This window comes from Convolutriloba macropyga, chromosome 3, assembly GCF_964194025.1.
Source record: "Convolutriloba macropyga chromosome 3, txConMacr16.3, whole genome shotgun sequence".
NCBI lineage: Eukaryota > Metazoa > Xenacoelomorpha > Acoela > Convolutidae > Convolutriloba > Convolutriloba macropyga.
In genome coordinates, this window is record NC_134470.1 from 64,487,041 (window position 1) to 64,492,871 (window position 5,831).

At 33.9% G+C, this 5,831-nt stretch overlaps 1 protein-coding gene across 1 annotated transcript in view; it reads left to right on the forward strand.

Moving 5' to 3' along the window:
• Nucleotides 1–5,831, forward strand: part of LOC142336358 (nuclear migration protein nudC-like) — a 472,960-nt gene that overhangs the window by 210,845 nt on the left and 256,284 nt on the right. The window lies entirely within an intron of this gene.

The window sequence follows — 5,831 nt, forward strand, 5'->3', positions numbered from 1 at the left end:
TCATCAAGAGAAACCACAATTTTATGAGTTCTGGAGAGTACGGAACGTATACTGCTAGCTAGTTGGCGTCAGGAGAATCAATAACACGAAAGTCTCAGAAACAGAAGGAGAAAATGAACGACTCAGAGACGATTTCTGTGGTTGAAGCAAAACCCCGATAGAAAGAGTCAAGAAATAGATCTCTTTCTCGTCATCATCTTAAAAAAGGATCCGTTTCTCCCCCAAAATCAAGTATTCGCTATAACGAACAAGAATAGGGGAGATAACAATCCAATCTCCATGGGAGGTAGAAAACGAATTTAAAAGTCTGAATTTTTTAGAACTCAGTTATCTACATACTTCAATCTTTGCTAAACTTAAAGAAATTGTATTTGCCCAGCTAATCCAGTCAGTTGTCTTTGGTTTGTTCAATTTGAATTTTGTTTCCGCGGATCTTCCATATCTGTTCAATAATATTGTTTTTCCCTAGCGAAAACACGGTTTTGAAACAAAGCGTTCTCTGAATTATACAGTTGCCACGAATGTGCAATTAATTAATGAGATATGTATTCTCAATGTAGTATTTTTTACGCATTATTTAAACAGCACATTTTATAATATGAGTTTTGAAACTTGGTTTAAACTTTTAAGTTTTTCAAAGAGGGGGAAATGTGTTACATAAGTACTTAAATTTGTACTGAAACCTTATACCCTCTAAAAGGTCGGATATTATAAGACAATTCCAGTGTTACATTTATAATCTTTGTAAGTTCACCTAATTATTTATTCACACAAGCCTGTGAGAAAAATTTCAGAGTTGTTCCTACTTATCTCAAAACTTATAATCATTTTTTCAATTTCTCTGCTGAAATCAAGTTGTTCGCAAACTCTCTTCAAGTACTCACCTAAAGAGTAGCGATTGTATTGATATCTTTTTAAAGCAAAATTTTGCATTTCTCTATCCGAAAAAACGGCTAAAAATACTACATTTAAAATTCTATTTGACATTAAACTCACAAGTACAGCGGATGTCTTGAAAATGATCTCTTTGTCTATAGTTTTTGGAATATCTAGATGAATTAAACTCGCTGTGGTTAACACAGCTGATTAAATTGGACCAATGAACGCAGAAAAATAAAAATAAATGAGAGAAAACACAGTGAACTAGATGTCAGCTGCATGAATTTATTAGGACGCAAAACGCTATTCAAAAACAATAGGGAAGATTAGCTCAACTTCGTAGTCTGGAGAGGAATATTTTTTAATCCAATTGAATTCTGCCGGGGCGGTATATGGATCGATACCTCGCTGGAGAACAAATAATAGCAAAATTTGATTTAACGTTTGTTCAATATGAAGGGTCTGTCCTTTTTCTCAAGGTAAATGTTTCATTTTCTTTCAAATTTTGTTGTTGAACTGATGGCTTCGTTTTTTCTCAATCTTCTAAATTTAAAAAAAGGGCCCATTAAAGTCTGTAACTTGTGTCTGTCATTGTCAATATACTTTTGAGATATGGTGGTTATGAATATCAAGTTAAGTTAAAAAAATATGGGACAGTGGAAATAAGTTGTCAAGTTTTTTTTACCTAACTTGATGTCTGTAACCGCCATATCTCAACCATATTGACGTTGACAGACTTATGCGACTGCTACAGGAAACTCTGTCGTATATTAAATTGTCTTTTGAATAGTGATATTTTTTTATCTCCATTAATTTTGTCATATTCAAAACTGAACATCTTCGTAAAATTACCAACCATACCGCTTAAATAATGAAAAAATATCCACTGCTCCTAATATAATTTAGATGGTAAATTAGATCATATGTACCATTTGAATAGCTGTTTGTATTTTTTTTTTTCAGTTTTCATTCACTGCAAAGTCACACTTTATATATGCGAGAAAATGAAAAAGCACAGCTGGTCATTTTTTTGTAGAGACCTAAAAGAGGACTGATAAGTGCTTTATATGATGTACTTATCCCTTTATCAATCAAGTTGAATTTCATAACTATTTGTCATACCTCTCAAGCGAATTAGATTCATTATTTCAACGACTACTTTTGTTTTTTAAACACAGTTTGAGAAAAGGGTACGAGTTAATTTTCCTTTGCAAAGCGTTATCTGAAAGCGTTACCACAATTTTTCAATTCTTTTCATCTCACTGCTCAAAAGACTGCTTATATTCATTTAGTTTTGAAATCGAACCTATGCTTTCATTATAACAGCTGATTAAAACATATTAAGCACTTCCAGGATCAGTCAAATGTTCTTGAAACCGATACGGTAGCCGATATGAGTTAGCTAAAGTGGTATAAAAACCAGCCAGCAGAGTAATTCGTTTCAAATAACTACCAATGACTTTTTTTGACATCATTTCACAAAAGAACTGCAGTTTTTTTGATCCTCTTAATGCCATTTTTGTTTCCTTATAATAATTTCTCTGGAAAAGATGAAGAGACACTTATACGGATTTGGGGCATTTTCTGGTTGTATAGAGAATAATTATGATTTCTCCAGTTTTCAAAGCAAAATTTTTGGAATCTTGCTACGTTAGCAAAGAAAATTCATTGAAGTTTTCCTACGTTTACACCAGGAGTAGATATCATGTTTTTCCGATAAAATTATTTTTAGAATATTTTTCAGTTTTAATTGCCTGTCGGGTCTTATACAGCATTTGTAGTGTCTCCAGAGATAGTCACCATAAGTTCTTATGTAATTGAAGTTTTATCAAGGCATCAAAAAAATTCCATACAACCTTAAATGATGTAAGTGGATCATAAAAAATAAAAAAAAATTCTAATGATAATTCATGTCGACCGATCAGAAGCGGTCAAAATTTTGAGGGAAGTAACTGTTTTTAATCTTTTTTGAGCGTTTTGACCAGTAATTTTAGGAAATAATTGTTTCGATTCTTTTCGGCAGTTTTTAATCGGTCTTGAGCATTTTTAACCATTAATTTAAGGAAATGATTGCTTCGATCGTTTTCGGCCGTGTTTGATCGGTTAATTTAGGAAATGGTCGTTTTTGATCGTTCTTTTAGGTTACTGCTGTTTTTGAACGCTCTTTTAGGATACTGTCGTTCTTGATAGTTTGTTTAGGAAACTACGGTTTTTGCACGTTTCTGACCGTTATTATGTTTGATTTCAACGCACGCAATTTAAGGTCAGAGGTGAAAATCACGCATGCCAATTATATATACATGTGTTAAAAAATTGCAAAAAAAATAAGATCAGAGGACAATGAATTAATAAAGAACTCCCAAAAATGGCCAAAGACTATCACTTCTTATGTTCAAAAACGATCGAAAACGCTCACGCCGGTCAGAAAAATATAATGGCGTCGGCCGTTTTTTTCCTAAAAATACCGATCAAAAACGATCATTTCTTATGTTTTCAAACCAAATTTCATCTGAGAGAATTCAAAAAAATTTTCGATGAATTAGTGGATTTCCCCCCGAACTATCTTTAATAGGCTAAAAACTTTTCGTGTCATTCTGCCCGTTGCTCATTTCAATATTTTAAAAAAGATAAAGTAGAGGAATAGAATAGTGACGTTGATACAGAGGTACCATGTCGGGCTTTTCAGCAACAGGTTGTGGGACGGAGATCAATTTGGAACCAAACAAACACATACTGCAAGCCACGAGTTCTTAACAAATGTAAGCGTGTATGAGGATAAAGTAAAAAAAAAGTTTGGAACTTAAACTTAGTTTTAATGATTCAGAGGAAATCCTAGAGATATCATAGTGATCCACAGTAGTCTTATTGAAAACTTCATAATTTCAATGAAATTTTTATGCCCTTTTAAATTGGTAATGTAGCTTAGTTTTGTCAATCGATGGTCTTCTATAAACTAAGTTACAGTGCTTCAACGATGGTTACTATAAGACCCCAACTTATAACCGAAAGACCTATAACCGAAAGAATAATCTTGGATGCTCATGCAATAAGACTGATTAAACGTTAAAATTTTCTTCGAGATTTTGCAATAAAATTTTGAAAGATGGATGCAGCAGATAAAAATCTATACTCCGATTTAACTGACCAATGGGAAACAAGGAACTCTTTAATCGGTAATAAATATCTTATACTCAGAATTATTGTTTTTGTTTGCCATAATTCTCGTACTCCAAGTGTCTACTTGACTGTCGCATATTATTTCAGTGTCCTTATGTTTTAAGCTATAATTCTATGCTTTTATATCAATACTGATTTAGTTAGCAAACAACATATGAAACTAGGTATCTGTCCTTCTCGCGCGGAAGTGAATTGCACTCTGTATTGCTAACACTTAAGGCTGTTAAAGGAGCCCTAAACGGATCTGCTTTTACGAGGTTCTGTCTTGCAAGATGTACAATCATTCGAAAACAGTTTTGGTGGTCATTATAGAAGAAACTTGCAGTATTTGTATGGGAACAGTCCGCCATTAGGTTGACAGGATCTTTTCAACTATTGCCCCCCCTTTGGTACCTAGTAGAGAATCGCCACCCCTTCTGTGCTATACTTTACCACGATATTACTTGGTCTACACTTTAGATAGCCGAATAATAGTTTAAGCGCAATTGCGGACAGCTGTTCATGGCCATGCCTCTCATGCCCTGTGGGATGTAATCCGGAAATCGCGGGTCGGTTATCGCGGCGAAGCCGCGAAGCGCGCCCACCGACCCGCCAGTCGGAAATTCTTTTCGCTTTGTATTCTGATTCGGCTAGTTGCCATACCATGGCGTATTTTGTTCTATTCAATTTAACATAGTATGTGCATGCGTGGAAAGTTATTAGTCGTCTCTGATTGGTTAATAAATGGCTCGCTTAAATTCTATTCAAGAATAGCCCCCCCTTTTGCAAAAGGGGGGCAATTGTTGAAAAGATCCGGTTGACAAACATTAATGTCCAAACAGTACAATTTCAATAAAATTTTTGTTTTCATGATAGAGAACATGCTTTTTCGCTTTGCTAAATTAATTATTTAAAATGACGGCTCGTTTCTTTCGCAGCACACGTTTCTCTATTTTTGAGAAATGCCAACCAAACAATGACAAAACAGTAACAACTTGGTAAACATACAACAACCCACTATGCCGATTATAGATTTGGCTGCTAGAGGTTTCGGGAAAAAACAACCCAAATTTGAAGAGGAAAAAACCAAAAAATACATCCTATGGAAATAAAATCTCAATTGACAATTTAAGAGCTGCGAATTTAGCGCAATTAGCGCACCTTAAGCCAACCGTGGCAAACTTAAACTGAAGCAATCATAACAAGTATAAAAATGTTTTAAAATAGTGATTATAACCACCACATATTACTGGAATAAACAGTTTTAGTGGATAATAGTCGGTCGTTTCAAATCATTCACAAGCGCGATGCTGTTAAATAAAAAACTATACTTTATACTGTTTGTTTTTCAACAAAGAATCGTTGTTATGTATTTTGGGTGTATTTATAACACGTTTTACAATTAACACAATTAGTACTTTTAACTATTTCTGATCCGATTGCGGTTAGAGCAAACTTGAAACCAGCAAGTTGCAGAAAAGTTGCATGATTTCGTTCAACTTCTAATTCGGCTAATTGTACTCTTAGATCAAGTATGCTTCTGAAATTAGTTAAATTGAGCACATGTTCTTATATAAAATTGCAGAAACAGCTCAAATCAGACTGCTAAATAGCGTACATCAGTTTTTAAATTTGCTTTTTTTCAGCCATTTGCAAAATGGAGTAATCAAATAATCAAAAATACACGTTTATAGTTGAAAACAGAAGCAAATTAAATGACGCTGTGTTTTTTTACGCAACATTCAGATTCGTTTAACTTCTACATTGGCTAATTTTACACGTAAAGCAAGCTCATG